This window comes from Acipenser ruthenus, chromosome 4 (assembly GCF_902713425.1).
Source record: "Acipenser ruthenus chromosome 4, fAciRut3.2 maternal haplotype, whole genome shotgun sequence".
NCBI lineage: Eukaryota > Metazoa > Chordata > Actinopteri > Acipenseriformes > Acipenseridae > Acipenser > Acipenser ruthenus.
In genome coordinates this window covers 10,088,771-10,112,648 of record NC_081192.1, presented here as the reverse complement: position 1 = coordinate 10,112,648, position 23,878 = coordinate 10,088,771, and the positions used below count along the sequence as shown (strand labels likewise).

General features: G+C 36.3%; 1 pseudogene; it reads right to left on the bottom strand.

The window, feature by feature from the left end:
* Positions 1-3,085: 3,085 nt before the first annotated feature.
* LOC117399258 (diacylglycerol kinase beta-like) overlaps positions 3,086-23,878 on the bottom strand; it is a 133,245-nt pseudogene continuing 112,452 nt past the window's right edge.

The window sequence follows — 23,878 nt, the reverse complement described above, 5'->3', positions numbered from 1 at the left end:
GAAAACATTAAGTATATACAGTATGACCCCATTGAAATGCTCCAAAAAGTACTAAAAATTACCTTATTTTTTAAATTAAATAACTAGGATTCCAAATGTAAGGGATGTCTTATCAATAACTTTGTTGGTCAATAAAATATATAAAATATTTGAATATAATAAATATCAACCTGTAAATACATTTCACAATTTGATGCATGAAATACTTAAAATCATTAATATTACTAGATTTATAAAATAAAATACATGCCAGTGCAAGAGGATAGAAATAATCAGCATTTTGAATTTCTTCTGATAATCAATAAATAGTATGCTTTTTTTATGATGCATGAAACACTTGCCACAATTCATAGTGTTTAAAGTCAAAGTTAATCCAATACCTAGACATTTGAATCAGGTAGTGAAAAGATTAATAATCCCCTACAATACTTCATATGATATTAGAAACACCACAGTAGGTAATTCTAGATAATGCATAATTTTCAAATAAACGGTAGAAACGCTAGTGCTTTAATGGAGCTATTTGTAAGGCATTCCCAGCTGATACTCCAAAGTCTAGAAATAACCTTATTTAAACTTTCTGCTTTTACTCAAAATAGTAATGCTCATATTATAATAGATAGAAATATATATATATATATATATATATATATATATATATATATATATATATATATATATATATATATATATATATATAAAAATTGCAGTATATAAAGAATGCAACAGTTATGATTGGAGATTCACTGGTAAAATATGGCATTGTGGTGTAAGCAGTGTCAACAGTGAAAGCCAGCACAAAATCATTCCTAAAACACAAAATACCTACTAATATACATTAAAGTGTTATCACAATTGTCAGAAGTAGCAACAGATATTGTGTCCCTTGTCAAGTCAATTTCCAGCAATATTTAACTGCTTGTGTATTTCAGTCTTTGAGATTCCTCACTTAAGGAAATGGGGATTGGGGATTATAAATTAAGTTGTCTGTTTGTGACAGCTTCAAAGGAAAATCCGCAGAAAGAGAAGAGTGCTCCTGTGAGCAGACGACGAAGCAGATGCTGTAAAGCAACAGGGGATGGGCCTGCTACTTTCAGTGAGTTGAAAACACTTTGATAAACAGCCAGTCATGTGCCTGGAAAGACCCATCCATCAGGGCATATCAGTACAAATTATGGAGACATATCCTGATTAAACTTGCTGTGCTGTGCAATGCATTGCATTTCCTGCATATCTGTTGATGAAACAGCGTTTACAGGGTCTGCAGGAAAACGCCATCGTGCCAATAAACTATTTTCAAATACAGCCACCTCTATAGATTTACTATGTCTGGATCAGTAATTCTAAGTTAGATTTGATATGTCTTGTTTTGAAAACAGTACTGATACATACAAAAAAGGAAGGGTATCCACATTGCATTAATGTGAAATATAAAAGCCAGCTTCGGATGTGCTATCTATATAAATAGTTTCCACAGACCAGTACAGGGGTAGGAAACCTTGCACTTTCTGTCTATTCCATTTTAAAACTTTGTTCCATCAAGGTCCTTAATTATTTAATTTGTCCTCAGCAGGTGTGATGGGTAGTGTTGTGTGCTGCACTGCCATTACCGGTTCTGTCCTCCTGTTGGTGAGATAAAAGCTCTTTAAACAGAAATGGAGATGTCTTAACCACTATGCTCTTATATATATATATATATATATATATATATATATATATATATATATATATATATATATATATATATATATATATATTCCTGTATAGCATGTATTATTCATTTCTCTGTATTTAAAGTATTATGGATTTTCTTGTTGTTACTGCATCTTGCAAAGCGCTTTGTGATGGTGGTCCACTATGAAAGGCGCTATATAAAATAAAGACTGATTGATTGATTGATTGATATATTATGCAGACAACCTTACTGAAGAAAAGTAAGCTTTTGCAAAGCACGACATACTTAAAGAGTAAGTAGCAGGGTTCCGAAAAATATAGCGTGTTGCTACAACTGACATACTTGTCATTTTTTCTTTTCATTGTGAACATCCTGACAACTTTTAACACTTATAACTTTAAAGTCTGTTTCAAAGCGCTTTTCAGACTGTCCGCTCTAGTGCATGTGGGTTTGAGATCTGTCCTCTAAATCACTGCAGGAAGAGCGATTTAAATTAAATAAATAAATACATACATTTTTGTCAATCAAGATCAGTACATTAGGCATATAAACCAAAATGCTATCCCACTTCCTTAATTATTCAATTCAAAGTACCTTTTTGTTTACAGATTAACCCCTGGGTACATTCCCTATTTTGTGGTGTAGCCTAACTGGAATTGTTAAGCTCTTGTGATTCTGCTCAGCAATAAGTAAGTGGCTGTACATTGAGGGACATTAGTGGAGGACTAGCAAAATAATAACAGAATATCTGTGATTCAAACCTACAACCCATTCGTCTTTTACGGATAAAATAACACTTGCACTTGTATTATCGATAATAAGTTCTATTAGGGGCAGAATTACAATTGCACTTTTAGTGCTGAAAGTAATTCTGTTCAGAATGCAAGTGCAAATCCATCCAGGAGGGGTTTGCAGGAGCACATTAACTGTGCAAATCTAAGTCAAAGCAATTTTTATGTAGTGTGTAATTTTTTCTGCAGTAGAGGCAGGGTTCACAGCACTTTAAACAGCAGAGCTTAATTGACCATAATTAACTACAAATGGCATTCGGCCAAGAAAACTAACTTGAATGATTTCCTATCCACGTCCTGGAAAAAGTCTTTATATAAAACTGGAAATTCTTCCCTGACCATAGTTCTGTACAAAATGCACAAAATAAATAGCTAAATAAATAAATACAATCAATTAAAGCCATTTAAAATCATTCAATGGTTTGTGCAAGGTGAATCATGTTCATACAGACAATTACAACATTTGATTTTGTTTTTTACACACGGCATTTCAAATAACAATAATACAAAATGTTTCAGAACATTTAAGTGCAGTATTTAAAATATCAGGTATGAGTGTAGTATACATGAACCCCCACACAACACCATGCAGGCTTAAATAGCACAGCTCTTCACAAGCTTACTCCTTGCTTGTTTTCCTGACGATAGAAGAGAAGAACCCTGAAGATGGAGGCGGGCCCATCAGCACGGGAGCTTGGTTCTTGTGAGTTATCTATGAGAAAAAACAAAATGACAGTAAATAAAAATTAAAACTCGTAAATAACAACCTTGTATCCATGCAAATGCATAACAGCAACAATAACAACTACTGTGTCTGAATATCGTCAATCCTTTAATTAAAGAGCACATCATTTTGAATGTAGAGGTTGTTTCAGATATTTATTAAATATCATGTTGATTATCAGATTTACAATGTGAGACATCTGCTTACTCACTACCAGTAATATTTCTCTCTCAGGTTTAAATATGTTACAGTATTGTAAGTAGCATCACTGATAAAAACAACATCACTAGACATATTACATAATTGTATCTGTATATACTATTGGTGCTAATTGATATGGACTTGGAGCAATACACTAATAGTGAGTAAGCACATTGTAAAATAGATGTAATGCATGTTTGCCAGATATATCAGTGCACATACTGTAAATACCGTGATACACGTTGTGACAAAGTGCATGGCACTGTCATCGAAGGAAGATATATAGGACTGCGTATAAGGCGCAGCCTGCATCCTATGTAAAAAAATTGTGGAAGGAAAATGTAGTCCTGATGGTCTAAGCCGACCAGCCGAACCACATTTCCCAGAATACCTGGACTAGAAGGGGCCAGTCTGCAATTACCCAGGGTTGAGGAATTGGTTTTACCTGTATTAAAAGGTTGATATTTAAGCAGGGCTAAAAAACCTGTTCAGGTCTCTCTCGTTGGGTGCTAGACAAAAGCTGAGGTGTTGAAAGGATCTCCTTGAACTGTATATAAGGTAACCATTATATTTAAACAAATCCATATAAGAATTGGTTTTGTTTTTGAAGAAGCCGGTAAGCAGCTTAGCTGCCCGTTCGTTAGACAGTGAAACGTCAGTTTTGTTAGTAACTCCAAGATGGAGCTAGGCTTTTGTTTTGTTTTGTTTGCTGTTTTGTTAAACTTTTGTGAATAAAGATACAGGCACTGACCTGTTTAAACGACAATACTATAATTGACATCATCTTTTTTACACTAGAGGATGGGGCTAAAAGTCCCGAATAAGACTCACACTCTGTCAAACAGTGCCAGAGTTGTCACGTTTACAAACTGCATTCAAAGTGATATGAGCAGATCAGCTCTTTGTCTAATCATTAGTGACTTTATCATTATTTATTTGTTTATTTAGCAGACGCCTTTATCCAAGGTGACTTACAGAGACTAGGGTGTGTGAACTATGCATCAGCTGCAGAGTCACTTACAGCAACGTCTCACCCGAAAGACAGAGCACAAGGAGGTTAGTGACTTGCTCAGGGTCACACAATGTCAGTGGCTGAGGTGGGATTTGAACCAGGGACCTCCTGGTTACAAGCCCTGTTCTACTGATCAACTGACAACCTTAAATAATACGGGGAAATAACTATTGCTCCAGTAATAACCCAATAGACAGTATGAAGTCGAAAATCATGTTATTCTGTAAAACAAGCCCGGCAATTAAAAAAGTTGTATGGACCGTATCGAGTTTCAGGTATCCTGACTGTAATGCTGCTGTTGGTAACCATTAAATAATTACATCTATAATTTAGATGTGATATCATCTACATGAATACAACTAACATAATAAACAAAGTGTGTTGGATATTTCCCATAAAATGTGTACACCACTCACCACTCAATGTTTTCCAATAACCCTGCCTATGTTTAGATAGAACTCACTTAGAAATCATTATTAAGGTGGACAAGCCAAAGTTTAATTTCCCCTGTACACCAATGCATGATGACCCATCATTTCAGCATGGAGAATCCACCATGGATTTATTGATTGTAATTTAGATGGTTTTTAATGAACTGTGATAGGCGCTCAGGGCGCGATTACTGTGATGCATCCCCACTATGACACACGGAGCCTTTATGCACTTGCTGATGATGTGTTGGTTAGAGGCAGATTCTCCTGCAGTAAAGCAACCAAGTTTACAATCTCTCAAATACCCTTAAGGCAGAACCCTAAAACAAAAAGATTCCTTTGCCACAAGCCTTTACCCCCAATCCAAGATATTATAATTAAAAAAAAAAGTTATCTAAAAAGAAATAAAGAGAAAAGATTCTCCTTTTAAGAAACAAAATCTCTTTCCTCGGCTCATCTGTTACACTTCCTAGGTCATTTCTCCTCAGCAGTCTTCTTGGTCAAAGTTCCTGGCTGAAAGCAGTCAATGGGGGAAGCAGCTAGCTGGTTAATGACAGCAAGAGAGCTGTTGAAGGGGTGGGAACAATTTCACCCTCCAGTTAAAATGACCAAGGAAGTGGAATTAAAATTAAAATACATCTTACCACAACAGCTACGATTTATGGAATTACTCTGTTGGCTACAATCACTTTCAGATTGTTAGGGTCAAAGGTAAAATAAATTAAAGGGCAATAACAGAACATTATTCTTCATAAGGAGTACTTTAAAAAAGGCTATTGAGATTACACTTGCATATCTTCTAAAAGTTACATTCTTTAGAAATCCAGAATTCTCCATCATTAAACAACAACATTTAATGAGAGCTTTCTCTGCTCCCAGCTAATTGAAAGCAATTATCAAGGTGGCATTTTGATGCCAACTTTAAGATACAGTGAGATAATAAATGATTCTCATTATGTAATAAAAAGGTCAAATCTTGCCTTAGGGGCCAGTGACGTTCACATTTTTTGAAGAACAAGAACAGACATTTTCATTAGTGGAGGTAAATCTGAGGAAGATCAATCATTTATTAAATATCAGTTGTCATATTCTTTTAAACTATATCAGACAAAGGGTATCTCTTTCAAAAAAAGCCAACTTCATTATAAAAAAAGTGTAATATGTCCTAAAACATAACATAACTGGCATTTGATAAATGCAGCGTACTATTTTAACCTGGACTAAAAGAGAAACTGTCTGTTTCAAATGCCATATTAAAGTCTTAGCAAACACTTCTTGACTTTTATAGCATTCTCTCTACTTCTGTTTGTAGTCTCTAATTGTTAATCAACAACTAATTTTCACTGCTCACCCCTCAAGCTGTCTTCTGAGAACTACTTCATATTTTCCTCCACTCTTGTTATTTTTATTTATTTATTTATGTATTTACATTTTTATAGTGCCTTTAACCAAGGAGCTTTATAAATTTAAACAAAATGGTACAACCAAGAATAATTGGTGAAAAAAGAATGCAAGTTATTGGGCTCTGGTGGAGAGATACAGATTAGTTGCTAGTCTGAAAGCAGAGGGCCAGAGGCTAGGTCAGGGTCAGGCAAGCAGGGTCATAGCAGGGGGTGAGAGGCCAGGAGTATTAGTAGTATGGGCTAGGGAGAAGAGATACGTTTTGAGGGAAGAGCAGAAACTATGTAGTGTGGGTGACTATTTTATGTTAAGTTGCAGTCTAATCCAATGAAGGGGAGCAAGAAGGGAAAATGAACGGAAACGGGATTGGGCACAGGGCGAGGGTGGGACAGAGAGGGGCAATAGTGATTGGGAGTGTAAGGAACGTGGGGGAACATAGTAGGTGGTCTGTGCAGTCAGATAAGGTGGGGCAAGACCATGGAGAGATTTGTACTCAAGGGTAAGGAATTTGAACAGGCAACGTAGACAGGGAGCCAGTGTAGCTGGAGGAGGAGAGGGGAGGTGTGGAAGGAGCAGGGAGGTTGAATATGATACGGGCAGAGGTGTTTTGAATTTGTTGTAATGGTGTAAAAGGCATACCACTTGTGATTTTGAGGGTGCTTTTATGTTGATAATGGAAATTACAAGCTAGGACACAATCACTATGCTACGGCTATGATAAGATGGTAGATGTTGATTTAGAAACACATGACTTCAACGCTTTATGGATCTCTAACAGACCCCCAGTGTGAAGTACTGGTAAGTGTTTGTCCAGAGAGGCAAACATGTTGCATTTGTTAGCAATGAAGAACAAACCGAATTCAGGTTAAATTGACATATTGAAATTAGCTTTAAGGATTAGAATGTGGTACTAGAACAAGTTGTACACATTGACAAGTGGTTTTTAATATTAATAAAAGATTGGGTAGATATAAACTGAACTGTGTGACCCTTCTTACTTGAGATGATTTGGGCATTTCATTGTTTTAGGTGTTATTGTGTCTTTTGATTACAATGTCCTGATGAAGGTTTTGGCACTGTTTCAAAGGTTATGGTTCTATTTTGTATAAAGTGCAAAGGCTAATACATTGTCCAGGGATCCCTGCACATACATTTCTAGGTTTCAACAATGGTTCTCCAAATGTTCATACAATCAGTGATGTTTATAGAGACAGAACAACCACAAGCACATATGCTCACAAGAGATCAATCAAAGTTTCTAAAATGTTCAGAAAGTATACCTGTATACATTCCATTAGGAAAACATTAACTGAATCATTTTCAATAACAGTAGCCCCTTAAAAAGAGGCTGAACGAGTGGGATGGTTTGGCTGCACCATTTTGGCCACTGGTTTCCGAATAGGCTTACATGGGTCAGCAGGAGGTCTATTCAGCTGCTAAATGAAATCCCTGACAGTTTGGGTTTTTGGAGTTGATATGGGGCTAGCAAACACAAATGGGTTGGTTTGGGATTGTTCGCAGTTGATATGGAAGGTGTCCATTTTAGGACTTCCTCAGGTATCACTCTTTCCTGTGTCAGGCATCAGTCCTCTTGAGTCAGTCGTCAGGTAACATGTATCAGGTATCAATCCTCCTCAAGTCAGTCGTCAGGCATCAGGCGTCAGATATCAATCCTCCTCAAGTCAGTCGTCAGGCATCAGTCAGGCATTTTTAAGGAGAGCGTGAGGGGTTGGACGGAGTCGTCTAAATCACCCAATCAAACAAGTGCAAAAAACCTTTGATGCTTCCATTGGATGACACAAATGCCAATCAAACACTTGACAAATAGATGGCATTAAGTTATGTGGTGGGCGAATAGGAAGTTATTAAAGAAAAGATGATTGTATATATATTTTTTTAAATAATTAAAATGTAATCTAATTGCTAACAATACAGTGTAGCTACTGACTAGTCGATGCATTTTTACCTTTCTTTAGTTGCATTTCATCTAGCACATTCAATGGTTGGACATTATCTACTTTATATTTTTAATAATTGTTTTATTTCTATTTTGTTATCCCTAAAAGTGTAAAAAATGAACATGAATCAAGCAATTGAATAGCACGACAAGCTTAGGAGAGAATTGCAGGAAGGTTAATGATTTTATCCCTCGTACACGTTTATTTTAGTTGTGGGATAATTTATGTGTTTAAAGTTCTAGGTTTTATATTTGTTGTATATTTGATAAAGGACGGGGATATATGCTGAAAAGATCTGACTTACAATTTAAGCAAATTCAAATAATTAAATTGCACATCGTAACTTAACACATTTTTAAATGCTTAAAATATACATATTAAATGCAACTAAAGAAAGGTAAAAATGCTTTGAGTAATCAGTAGCTACGCTGTAGTTTTAGCAATTAGATTACATTTTAATTATTTAAAAAAAAAAAAATTATACAATCATCTTTTCTTTAATAACTTCGCCCACCACATAACTTAATGCCATCTATTTGTCAAGTGTTTGATTGGCATTTGTATCATCCAATGGAAGCATTGAAAGTTTTTTTCTCTTGTTTGATTGGGTGATTTTAGACGACTCTGCCCAATCCCTCACTCTCCCCTTAAAAATAAAAAATGCTTGGCGGACTGATGCCTGATGACTGACTCGAGGACTGATGCCTGACACAGGAAGGCGTGATACCTGAGGATGTCCTAAAATGGACACCGTAGATGTGGACCTGTGATGCTGATCAAGGGGTCTGGAGTATTTATCCGGAACAGACACAGTAGTTTAATGGTGAGTTTAGCTGGGAGAAGATTTGGAGTCTGTGTGATGTACCTTGTCTTAATAAGAGTGGCAAGGGTGAGATACATTGGGATGAACGGTAGGTCTTGCTAACTGCCTCTCTTTCTATCTAGATATAAGCTTGCATTCAGTATAGATGTCTATAAGGATGAGCTCAATAAACTAATACATAATGATCTGGTAGAGAAGTCGGATTTATTACAATATATTAATTGACAGCCCTCCAAACTGCAGTCAGCTCAAATTACATTTGCATTACCACGATCATTAATAAGGAACATGCATAATAAAATCTTGCATAATTTTTGAGTTCCCATGGAAGTTGCACACAAGTAGAGTGAAGACACTAGGGTATCATCATAATTTTTTTAACACACTGTGAAAATGACACTGCCACAATATTAAAATACATGATTAATGGTATTTTTCCATGTTTTGTGCTAATAGGTATAACTGAGCTTTTAAATTAATAGAGCTGTCATGCATTAGGTTGTTACAGATGTAGTGCATAACCAAAATGGAAATTATATATTCTGCAGATATGCAAAGGTGATGCTTTGGAATATTTTAAATTTAATTAGCATTTTTTCTAACTTTTAATGACTACAAATTAATTGAAAATTTGTCACAAGTTCTAACATACTGAAATTAAACAAAGGTCGCATTACATGTCAAAAGAACATAAAAGCACACAAGCAGTAAATTAGATGTCAGTTATCTCAATATTTAGAATTACGAAGTGATGGTAGCTAATGCCCAAGTAAACAAACATAATTAATAGATTAAGCAGTACTACAAAAGAATGACAATTAGACAAGGACATAACAGATGTATTTCCCAATATGAAACTGTAACAGGAATAAAAGCAAACATCTTCTAAAAAGAATGGGGACTTTCCTAGTGTGAAATGTGATCTATTGTCATCAGCCATGTACAGTATACACGAACACTAACCTAATGCTTTACAGATTTAAGAGGCATATTGAAATGTTATTGAACATCTCGAGGAGCACTTCTGTTTTTTTAGACATTCTAGCAACTGCCACATAACTGAACCAGAATTAAAACAATTGTAACCTTTTGAACTGTAGAGGAAACATAGCATTGTAGAAGAAAATACTAAACAAACCAAGGCAGTATATTATCAACAACGCATAATGTCCAATAAATAATACTGTATGTGCCCCAAGGAACACAGCACAATGATAAAGTAGATTTCATTACCTAGTAAAGCAGCTTTACATAATTTGAGGATGTTGAAAAGAACAGATATGCCAACTTAATGACAGAAGACTCCCAAAATGAATACCATTCACAGTCTCTGAATGCTAATGGAACACACTGAAATCAGATGAAACCCTGCACAGATTTTATGTAATTGAAATTGTACAGTTAAACTACCACATTGTTTAATTCCCTACATTGTAATTAAAACATGTGGATTTTGGTTCATTTTTTGTATCAAGCATGAAAATATGATTTTTAAAATATAGAATAGTCGGTTTCTAACTAACTTTTAAAGACTAAAGCAACGTAATTTTGTCTTGCTGGGGTGTAAGTCTTTATCTTGTTTCCCTTCTATGACAGTTTGGGTCACAGTGTTCTGAATTTTAACATGTGGTATGGTATGGCCAGGGCAAAAATAGATAAGGCTATATACCTGACAAAGCAGGCCAAGCTTCTTGCCTTGAATGTTGTTCCTTCAATAAATAAAAGCATTTATAATCCCTACATGTTGCTATTAGACAGAAAGATCCAGATTGCACCCCTTAGATGAGAAGGTAATGCACAAGACCTATAAATAACGTGCTCTAAAATATGTTTCTGGGGTACTACAGACTCTATTCCTTTCAGTCTGTTTAGCAGAAATTACAGATATGAAAAATCGAGGATTTAATCATCTGACTGGAAATATGTAAAGAATAAAGTCAAAACACTTAGTTCTTTTCAATCTATTTAAACACTGACAGATCTAAAGATGTACATTCCTCTATTTAGATCTTAAACTGCAATAAGCAGCAGAGACACGGTTTACCCTGAAACAGAGACAGTTTAGTGTCCAGTAACCTGGATTTTAAGTATTTATTTATTATGCCTATGGTTTACAATTTCCTTATAATGATAAATCAATACACATAATAAAGTGTATTTAGTATAGGTGGAGATATGAGGTGTACGACCTCACAATATAAAAATCTATGAAATTCACTTCTTTAAAGTAACAGGAGATCATTTCATTTGCATCTTTTTACTGAAGAAAATAGTTTTGCCATATCTGAGAAGAGATTCACACATCAGAGAATGAAATGGGGAGTATTCAGGCAGGACATAAATTATTACACAATGTTACCAAGAGATTGTATCTAGCCAATTGTTAGAGGTATGCAAATCAGCTGGTGTCCCCTACTTAAGACGTCAATGGCATACACCGTCTGTTTACACTGCCATGTTGTGGCTACAGGACATGTCTGGAGACAGGTTGTCCAAAATATCAAACAAAGTACAAATAAATTGCACAGACACACACACATATTTATAGTGCTCTGTTTATTTTAAATGTATAAATCAATGTGCTGAAATAACATTAGTGTATTCTCCGTACAGATTACATTAGACTATGTAAAAATATAAATCTGCACATTAGGCGTAGCTATGGACAAAAGTTTTGCACCACCCTATAGAATTAACACATTTTTGCTTCATAAAGTCGAATGAAACCTGCTGAATAATGTTATGATAACATATTTAATTACATACTGGTTTGTTGTTTTCCATGTACTTAATAAAAACCTGACAATTTAAAAAATTGACATTTCAAAATCTAACATGAAACCCTGTGCTTCTATTATGGCTTCCGGTAGACTTTTGCAGTATAATTTTGTAATTTCTTTGATTACATGATAAATAAAATATCAAAATTATGTTCATATATTTATTTATTTATTTATTTTAATTACGTCTCAATCGTAATATTCTAGGTGATGCAAACCTTTTGGCTGTAGCTGTTCAGCTCAGTAATAAAAACAAATGAATACGTAGCGCACTTTCTTTTTACTTTAGCCTATCGGCTACCAGTAACACAAAACAAATCATGCTGCTGCATTACACATATTGTACAATGCATACCAGTGGCTACAAGTAACACATAGCTTACCTACTACTTTTGTCTTCTTTCTTTTCTTTGCAAAAAACAACTACAGTCTTCAAATTCACAATACTGTAGTCCACATCTTGCATTTGGAACCACTGGAGTCCAGCAGTATTTCTGAAGCTTCTTGCCATTTTCCAGACGCTCGATCTCAGGTTGTCTAAACTCTGTAGAGTATGTTTATATGCCCTCTTTTAATCATGGTCTTCATTTTAGTAGCTACTTGTATCTGTTGTTGGGTTTATTTTCATCCAGTCAGTATGGGTCTCATTGGATAATACAATTCTTAGCATGACACTACATTGATATGATTGAGGACAGATCAGGCATATCAGAATGTACGGCATAACAGTGTCTGTATAGCAAGGGACTCCTGTACTAAAAGTGCTGGATTTGAGTGAGAGGTTAAGAAAACCTTCATGCACTCCACAGTAACTCGCATCATTAAAATAAGATGTACTTGTCAAAGCAGATCAGCTGTTCTGTGGCTGAAACAATATGGCAGGAGATAGCTGATGGGGTTAATGCTGTTGGTCCTGCCAGAAGCACTGGAAAGATGAATGTCAGGTTGTAAACAAAACTGCTGGGTCTTCTCACTCTTCTGGATCATGTGCCAGGATATCTCCTTCCTCTTGATGTACAGCTCACACAAGCACACCAGAGCCTGGCATTTTCTTAGAGCAATGAATAGGCTACAGCCGTGATTTATATGCTTTCCAAACCAGTAAGTAGCCTATCCTGTTCAGACAACTTAACAATGCAATTTAATAGAAAAATACTTAAATTACGTAATTATTGGATAATTAAACATAGACCTATTTCTTATATTATTATGCCTACTATTGGCTTAAATACATGTTTTAAAACGCATAAATTATGCTAGGAAATTTATACTTTTAAGACACTTTTCATTCTCCATCTGGTCTGAGGTGTTAATTATGATGCTGGTAAGGGTCAATTAACGGCACAATACAGATCAAATCAGACGAATAATATGTAAATGAGAAAATTGGTCTCTAGGGCCCGTTATTCTAATTTCACGATGAGTGATGTTTTTTGACAGTAAACAGCGTTTATGCATCACCCGATGAAATACTGTCATGTTAAACACCATTTAGCATATGGGCCCAGGAGTCTTAAAAGGAATTAGGGAAAGAATTGGTGCTGCTTTATCAAAAAAAAAAATTAAGTTTAGTCAACCTAGAAAGATTTTTGGGGATAGTAAAGTCGTTAATGAACTTTTGGTAAGTATTTGCATGTGCTTAAGTCTTACAAACTCTTAAAATATTGAATTAGGGAATCCTGATAAGGCTTGTTGAAGCCCACAAGTTCAGGTAAAAATGTGCTGTGCTTAGCTGATGCTCTCAATGTTTTGTGTATTAACGTTATAACAATACAGTGTTTTTTTTACCTAGTCATCACCATTTTGTCAAATAGATTATTAATAAATCCATCTTTCATGGCAGACCTTTTTTGAAGGGGGAATGCCTGTTCTACCACAATGAATTGTAGTATCACCTTGCTCATGCTTTACTCTCTGCATATTAGTTATCATCTATTTACAGCTATAGAGACCTCTGTATCTTGGGATGTCAAGGAAGATTGATGAGCACGAAACATGCCCATCTCCAGGGAGTATTTCGTATGACTTTATTCAGAATGCATGGCACAATCAAACACAGCAGAGGGCAAACTGGAATTTCAGGCTTACTGAGCATCACCTAGCTGTGGTCTTCTTTGTCTTGCCCTTCTCCTCTGAAAGTTTTCCTGCCTCTCCTCAACAAGAGCCAAGTGTCGCCGCATCAGGAAGTGTACCTCAGCAGCCATCCTGAAGCCAATGCCAGGTCTCTGCAGATGTGTGCTTTTATACAGCTCTTACTTACTCGCTTCTACAATGGTTTGCACCTTGTAAGAAGAGGTGTAAAGTTTGTGGAGGGTCAGCAATTGCCTAAGTCCAAGGCAAAATCTGTACAGCACATTATAATGTTTGCACTCGCTTAGTATCCAGATCCTGCCCAATTCCATGCTCTTTTCTTTATTGGAATGTATTTCAATATAATTTTAATGGATTAATGATGGCAAAGTGCAAATTTGATAGCGGGTGCAGAACGTGAGGTGAACACCATTCTTTACATACACTGCATTTTTAGCGGTGGCTAAAATCAGACTTTACAGCTGCTAAACACGATTTACAGCCGCATTATAGGGGTTTGCACCCGTAAATCACTGCGCATGTCCTTACATCTACCCCCTAATACATGTGGGTGTTCTTACATCTACCCCCTAATATATGTGGGTGTTCTTACATCTACCCCCTAATACATGTGGGTGTTCTTAATGTTTACTTACAGTGCAAGGGGTTTGCATCCAAGGCTCACCACCAGTCTGCATTGGGAGAGATTTACTGGTCCTGAGAAAAAAAAAAGAAAATAGAAATGATAAGAAATACTGCCATATAATACTGTACAATACAATTATATATAAAACTCACCAACTCATTATCCTTAAAGTAAATGTTTGTAGGTGTGGAAATTTAACAAAACTGTTTGCCTTTGTTTTGTTTAACATTCCTATTACTTTGATTAATGTCTTTAGGTTCGTAAATGCAATTTTTCTTACTCTGACATAATTTTTCCCTGGCCTCAAGCACAGCCATGGTGGTCATGTGAAAATGTTCCCCTTAGTGTGCAAAAAACTCTAGTACCATGGTAACATACAAGCCTAATGAAATGATTCAAGGTAATGGGAATATTAAACAAAACAAAGGTAAACTGCTAGATTAAACTTCTACACCTATAAACATTCACTTTAACATACCAAAAACGATTAAATACTGAGACCAACTGAATCAAAGTATTTAATGTAATAATTTCCAATCATACAATGTACAGTATATCACACATTTTGACTTTAGTAGAAAACAGCTTTGCATAACTAACTATACATAGCAAGTCTCCTCCCAGCACTTTTTAAACCTGTATAGATCTGGCCCACTTCCATCGCCCCTTCCAGACCAACCATTTCAAAAAGCTGATATGACAGATCTAAAAAAAGAAAAGAATATGGGAATTACACTAACTGAATAAAACAAAAATCAAAAGGTTATAAAAATCACATGAAAGTGCTTACGATTAAATGTAGTGGCTAAACCTACTGAAAAACTCGACATAACTGTCACCATATCACCATATCAATATCACAACTGGGGATGGATTGAAATTATTATGGTATTGCAAAATGTTTTTTTATTAGATATATTGGTACTGTAAACCTAACAGAAACAAGGATAGATGCAAACCCTGCATGTCACCTTACCTAATATTCAAAAGTGAGGCGAACTTCAAAACATTCATGTCATTTTGGCATATTTTCAAAGCTTTTACTCCAGTCTTTCATTGACTTAATTTCAAAGAAGAAAAGCACTTGTTTATTTTACAAAATTAGAACCAAACAACGAATTAAGCACTCTGAAATAGTTGTCTCCTCCTTGTGTAGCATTAACGTAGAATTTTTTTTCCTTTAAAAATAAATGAGTTAATTAAAAATTGGAGTACTATGGCCCATTGATGCTGTGGGATAAGCCACATATTAAGGGTTACAGTACCCCCTGGATTACATCAACTACTTACTTTTTAAGGTTAATAAAGCAACTGTTTACTGAGGAAATGCCTGTCAACTGCTCTAGAAGTATAATAAATATATCCACAATACCTTCCGATTTGTGTTTCATGTTACATATGAAAGGCTTCATAAGTATTTACAGATAATACAGTATGTGACATATATAAGTAATTTATAAATTGCCATTAATGTATTTTTCAGTAAGATGTGAAATGGCAGCCAGTTTCAAAATGTCATGTCAATATGCAGCATAATTGTCTGTGGTTGCATTATTCTTGTGGATGACCTTTCCTGCTTTACAAACTTAAAATAATATACTGTTTTTCACAGTATATGCAACACAATGTATTTTAAGCACTTAAAAAATGTCAATATATCAAAACACTTATGCTACATATTTTTTATATAAATATAAGGTATATTCTCCAAATCAATGTTCTGTACTGTGCTATAGGAAAGGCAATCTTGAGCTATACTTGTATAATTATAATAAGTAAAGAGTGTATGGTTTGACACTGATTCCCACCTTCTATGTGTGTATGAGACTTACACGTTTTTATTTTTAACCCAAAAAGATTAAAAACCATTCAGAACCCAATTTATTTGAAATATTTTTTTTACAGTATGTTTACAGGATGATCATTTTCCATAATATAGAGATTGCCATATCTGACAATCAAAAATAGATACAGATTGGTACAAAATCCTTTTAGGAGCCATTTTCCCTAATTAAAAAAAAAAAAAAGTATTGATTCCAGAAGGAGAGAATTTCACATGAAAAAAATAAATAAACATGTTTATTTGTTTGCACATATGCAGAAATCATATCACTTGCTTTAAAACGGGAACCAGAAATTCTTGCAGTTTGTTAAATATACTTTAGTGTTTCCCAAATCACCAGTTCCAGTTCCCCAGGCACCAGCACTAAACATTGCCTTTTCCATAGCTGAGCACTGACGGAATAAAAGAACAAGGGAAAACAACATTCTGTGACTAGAAACCTGTTTAACTTGGTGTATTGCCACGAGTTTCCAATGCATGACTGTGTTCAATTATTAGCAGTGTTGCTTGTCTCAGCAGTCTTGCAACTGATACCACTATGAAGTTACACCAGCAAAATCAGCCTCACAAACAGTATCGGTGTCTGCTTTATGTTTTCACATGGGTATGTCTAATGAGAAATACTGATGGCAATGCTCTGTGAGCCTCTCCTTGTTTTCTGTGGGAATGAGCCGTTAGTCTGTGTGGGAATGTATACAGTTCCCTGACTCTCCTGCCCTCTTCTATAAACCCAGCTGCTTCACGTGTCTCCTCACATTAGTGCAGTGGGTAAACAAGACCAAGGCTGATGAATGGCTGCTGATGTCGGCACTTGAATGGTGAATGGTATGCAGGAGAGGGCTGACCCCTCACACTTACTCCTGATAGGGCCAGCCTAGTCAACAAGGAGATGGCCGCCCCACTTCCTTTTTCAATTAGAAAGCTTATGCAACAGCAGTTTTTTTGCTGCTGATGTGGTGTTCTGCTAATGGCTCTCCTGGATATTTTACACAGTAATATGTATACCCAATACTATTTTTTTCCTTTTCTGTTTTAAATCCAACATACAGGTGTTGATAGAACAGATCATGTTGATATTGTTAATCTTACCGTCTCCTATAAGAATTTTTTTTTTTTTAGACATTATGCATGAATTATTATTTGTATGTAGTCAGAGGGCTGTATAACAGATTAGACTGGTAACATTTTTCAGATAAAAGGAAACATTATTGGTTGCTATTTAGTTTTTATTGCCATAGTTTGAAAATCTATCCAATTTTATTGCACATAATCTCAAACTAACCAAAGTCTTAAAAGTAAGTGGTGAGACATCAAACTGTTTCCTGTGCTAAGATTTTAATGCATTCAGAGCAGTAGTAAGGTTAAACAAGTCTGTTGTGCTACAAAAAATTTAAAGTAGGACATTGGCCTAGATTGCAATGGCTTATAAAAAAAATGTAATCTATTTTTTTTTTGTGATCAACTGCTTTTATTTTTTAAAAAGGTTTTTCAGAACATCAATTTACAAATACATAAACACACAAAAAAAATCAAATCCATTTTTATCAAATTGGTTTCATGAAAGGATGATTGGCATCAGACAATATTCGGTGTTTGCTTCATATAATCCATTTGGCTGACACCAACCCTGTGCAATTTTGTGCATTTTTTTCTCTTGATGCCGAAAGGACTTTTGATCATGTGGAATGGAACTACCTGTGGTTAGTTTTAGAACCCTTTGGTTTTGGGACTGGTTTTACTAGTATGGTGTGGACTCTGTATAATACCCCTCTTGCTTCAGTGCTAACTGGCAGCAGTCAATCTCTTCCCTTCACTTTAGAAAGGGAAACGGAAAAGGATGTCCACTGTCACCCTTATTTAATCTGTCTTTGGTGCCCTTGGCACAGGCTATAAGTACAGTTCTCTCTATTAAAGAGAGAACTGTAAAGGCTCAAAACACATAATTTCTCATAATTTATTATTCTTAAATATCTATAACATATCAGAATCTATCCTCCATGTCTTGACCCTATTTGATAAATTTGGAAGGATGTCTTACAAAGTCCACTGGCCAAATTCGATTTTGATGCCCTTGAATACTGCAGCTAGGGGCACTGTGTTACCCCTATTGTTCCTAGAGAGAAGTTTTACTTATTTAGGCATTCTGATGTATTCCACTCTACACCAGATTTTAAGAGGCAACTTTATTACTCTTATGCAAAAGGTCAAGGCTGATCTCTTAAGATGATCCTCTTTGCAAGTTAGGCTAGCAACGATTAAAATGAATGTACCACCATGTATCAATTTTTAAGTTTTTCATGTTGCCCATAGCACCCCCTCCCAAATATTTTGATGAAGCCCATTTTATTATTTCTAAATGTATATGTGGAGACAGACACCTATGAATACGGCTTACAACTCTTCAACAAGCTAAATTATCAGGTGAATTGTCTCTTCCTAATTTGAAATTCCAACTAAGAGCACTAAGAACTTTGCTGGATCATGATTTGCAACTTCCTTGGCGGCCTGTGGAGGAGGCTTTGATACTGCCTCATAGGTTACAAGACCTCCCATTTACTAACATTAGTTCTAAAAATATTGACTTAAAATGTGGTCATATTATAGCTAACTCATTGAGGACATGTAACAGCATAACCTAGCAGGAGGCAGGTCTCTCTGAAATAGGAAAACAAGACAACGGCAAAACACAGCATGAAAGCTTTTTCAGGTAAAATGGTTTATAATTGAAAAAGAATGCATGTACAACACTATGGGGGTCATGTATCAAGTGTTTGTGATGGCATTCAGGCCACAGCGCTGAGTTTACACAAGTCTTGGAATTGCCCCGTATGTATCATGACACTTTTGGCAAGTTAAGGCTGTGTTAGCACCGCCAAAATGCGCTCTGCCGTGCAATGCACTCCGCCGCTCATTAGCCATGCATTTTAAGGCGTGGTTCATTTGTAAATTAAGATATTAAAATGAGATCTGCGAAGAGGCAGAACGGCTGTGCCGGCTCTAAAAGGGTTCACAAATAAGTCAGATTTCAAACTGGTCTTATTTGGGCACAAAGAAAAAGTCAGAAAAGCAGCTGATAGGAAAGAGCATTATGGCAGCAGACATAACGTATTTCTTACGACGAAGAGTGCAGGCTCCTAAACTTGCTGAACAACCCAAGGAACAGAGGGAGAGTACTGAGAAGAAGGGGGAGTATTTAGCGTCCCCATTACCCTTTTTGATCTCCCTGAGGATCAAATTTTAGCTTGATACCGGCTATTTCATTATGTACAATTGTTTGTATTCGTCGTATAACTTCATTCATTAAGTTATCCTTTTCATTATAATGGGTTTTATCTATCTGTCATATAATATTAATATACGTCAAGACACTTAATCAACATGGGTCATTTCTGCCTCTCCAGATGAGCAACCCGGGCTTTAGTGGGTTAAAACCTGTACATTTTATTTAAAACACAGGTTAGGCCATTATGAACTGTCATTTCTGCCTCTCCAAATGACCTACCTATTGTTCAATTGAGATAGCCCATTTGCAGGGGAAGCGCTATTTTTCAGATTAGTCTGTTAATCTGTGCTAGTGGTAGCCCATTTTGAGCACCGGTGCAGCGCATTTAAGCATTTAAATGTGTCAGCTTATGCCATGCCTCACTAATTTTGGGCCAGTTAATACATTCGGGATGGGGTAAAATGTGTGCTGCGGCAGAGCGCTACTTTACTCTCTGCCAATTTAGCGCTGCGTCGGTCGACCTTGATACATGTCCCCCTATGAAGGTTAAACGATGATACTGGATCGTTAAAATAATTTCTTTCAGTGATTAAATTGTTTATACTTTTTTTATAAATTCAGTCATCGCCAATTTTTTGCCCTGGTTTTCTCCCCAATTTGGTATGCCCAATTATTATCTGTGTCCTCGGCTCACCGCTCGCAACCCCCCCGCCGACTCGGGAAACGGAGGCTAGAGGAAGCTTCCTCCGAAACGTGTTCCTGTCAAGCCGTCATTTTTCGCACTGCGGATCCACAGTGATGCCACCAGACCTATAGTGCCAGAGGACAACACAGATCTGGCGGCTCCACTGCAGAACCACAGGCGCCCTATCGGGCGCAGGGGTCGCTGATGCGTGGTGAGCCGTGGATTCCCCTGCCGAACTAAGCCCTCCCTACCCGGGCAGTGCTCGGCCAATTGTGTGCCGCCCCCTAGGAACTCCCGGTCACGGTCGGCTTTGACATAGCCTGGATTCGAACCTGCGTTCTCCAGGCTATAGGGTACATCAGCGCCTTTACTGGATGCACCACTTGGGAGCCCCATTTGTTTATACTTTTTATATATAAAATATGTTTTTGTAAAGAGATGACCTTATAAGGGTTCATTTCTGTAACCAGAATACCGGTTGGTATGAAGAGATTAAGAACTGTGGTAGTTTTAGTGAATACACTGAAATTGTTGCTGTCAGCGGTTTCTTTTTCTAAATAATGAACAAACACCCAGTGCCAAATAATGAAAAATAAGGTACATTTCCTAGTCTTTCTCATTAAGCATGAGTAACATTCTTTACATTCTCATTTCCTGTTAACCACATTAGAAATAACATTGCTGAGAGTTTGGAAGTAAATTGGTCTTAAAAAAGAACAGTTACCCTTATATAGATATACAACCACCAAGAGTAGAAGACTAACCCAAATAGATACTGGAATCATATGCAATAGTCTTGGTTTTCTGACCCTCCACACAGCCGCCTATAACCAAAAGAAGCAGGATAGGAAGTTTAAGAGTGAATTACACCCCCACCCCCCCATATCACATGCACACTCACACTGCACCACCGATGAGAGTAAGCTGTGAGGTGAGTAAAATGAAATGCTGCGAGATGACAAACGAGTGGTGTATAAGGTACGGTTAAATATCTTGTGTTCTATTTGGTGGGTATATATCTTTTATTGATATCACTATGTAAAAATAGACACAATAGAAAGAGCAAACTTTTCCGAAGGCCACTATTTGTTTTTCTAACCTGGCTACACCTGACACTGTTGGTGTTTTGCTGCTCTTCATTATACTAATGAACCCAACAGAAATTTAAAAAAGTATCTGCATTTCTACATTTTTAAATTTTTTTCTATAATAAAACCTAAGTGGTTCTTGTTTAGCAGCCTCTCTCAACTCTGACCTGGATCTTAATTCCTAGGCCCTTCTAATAATAAATTGGAGACAAATCAGATGTTTTGTTGGCTTTACAAAAAAAAAATGTATTGCTCTGAGAACAGGCCAAACTTAATAGGTTAATTGATCATATAAATTGACATACATTAATACAATACCTGAGCAAAAGTACATTACTAACGTATTGAAGTTAAATAATACAGAAATACAAAAACGTATTTTCCTGTTCCAATCACATGGAGCACAATTCCCAGCTATATCGAAGTACAACGATTTGCAATGCTGTTATAGCATAACATTATATGTAAAACTGTAATATTCCCGAATAATAGGATGTGAAAGCCTTACTTTGCCCCAATGAATTAACTATAAAGCAAAGTATGTCACACAGCACTGTAGTCAAAGTTTTTTTTTCTTGTGTGTATTTCAGGCAGAAGCCGTGAAAAAGTAACATCACTTTTTTTTTTTTTTTAATCCTTGCAATTGTAGTTTTTTTGCAATAAGAAAGTGGCACATGACACATTTACATAAAGTAACAGCATTACTAGGGGATACATATGCCTTTTTAGCTGTACACACAAGTGAAAACTCTCACATTTAACTTGAATAAACACTTAAAAAAACAAATGTGGAAAAGGGGGGGTTGTATGAACACAAAAAACCTTACCGTTTCGGTTTTCGTTTATTACTCCCCTCATAACAGAAAATAGGATCAAAACAAAGCAAAACGTTGATCACTGTGTTTGGAAAACATGAAGCACACCTGCATCAGCACTTTGTTGATCCTGTTTTATGTTAATGGTACACATCACTTGCCATTTTAGAAATCGGTGGTAAATCGGTGCAAGGCAAAACACGTTTTGATATGCATTTCTAATATCTATCAACTATGTAATTTATGGCAGACACAGACGTGGCTTTTTGCCTTCGAATTCATGTGCATCAATGTTTGTTCCAGTATTCAGATTTCTCCTCACTGGAAGTCTTCTTTCGTTGATTAACCAAGAGCACTGACACAAACCAAAATAAGCGGAGATTTGTGACACATGCTAAAATGTGATCAAAATGAAAGCTTGGCAAATCAACATGCTGTGATTATACTGACGTTAATGCTGGCCAATAGCAGCTAACAAACAGAAGCAGAAACTGAGCAGAATGAGGAATCAGAATGCAAACAGCATAAACTGCGTCAAATGAAAGCTGGATTACGATAAAGGTTGATTAAGAGAGGTTTTACGAGGGGGTGGCCACACAAAATCCCGCTGGTGGCCACAGCGTAATTCTGTTAATACAAACACCATTATTCCACCCCCGTTGTAATGCCACCCTCGTATTTCACCATATATTCCTTCTGAACCGATGTGCTCCAATATAAACAAATGCTTTTTTCCACTGCTATACCTTTAACACACTATGCTCTTGTTTGTTAAATACAACACAGGCTCAAGTTCTAGTTCAACCAAACTTTATTCACAACATGTCATTAGACATACACTTCTGTATAGAGCTGCTAGTGGCTGTCTAGCGCTCGTACTGGTTAACCCTTTATTATGACATCCCCCCTTTTCTTTAATTCTTTTTTCACTTTTGTCAGATTCCGTTTGTGTTTTTCTTATTGGTAAGGTCTCAGCACTCTCAGACTTTTTATGGTTGTCCTCTCCCTCACAGGTTGATCCATGTTCTTGATCTTGATCTTGATCTACATTTGTTGATTCAGAACAGGGTAGTGGTTCATTTGTTCTCTGCAAATGTTTTGGGTTCCTAATGGCTGATCTCCCCAATCAAATTCACTGTTGCAGCAATTTCTGTACTGCGTTACTCCCAGTTTTTGGAGCCAGCAATTGAGGCACAGTTGGAAGCTTAGTTCTCAGTCTTCTTTCCATTAGCAACTGAGCCAGAGACAATCCTATGTCATCTAATGGAGCATTTCGAAAATCAACCAGGGATAAATCGGGGTCTATTCCATCTGCCTTTGACTTCTTCAGTAGGTGTTTTAAGGTCTGCACAGTACTCTCCGCCATTCCATTTGACTGTGCATACCTTGGGCTTGTAGTATTGTGACAGAATTCCCATTCCTTTGCAAATTTACTAAATCCAGTACTAGAAAATTGTGGTCTGTTGTCTGAAATGAGCACTTCTGCGAGCAAATATGGATTTTAAATGGTTAATTACAGTGAATCTTTTTGTGTCACTTTTCAGTAGAACTACCTCAAAAAACTACTGCTAGTAGGTACTCACTATTGCTCCATTCTTCTGCCAGGGCCTCTCTGGAACATTGTGTGGTTGCAGTGGTTCATTTTGTTGTGACTTCCTGTACTTATTGCACACTGCACATTTATTTACCATTTCTGCAATTTGTGCTGCCAT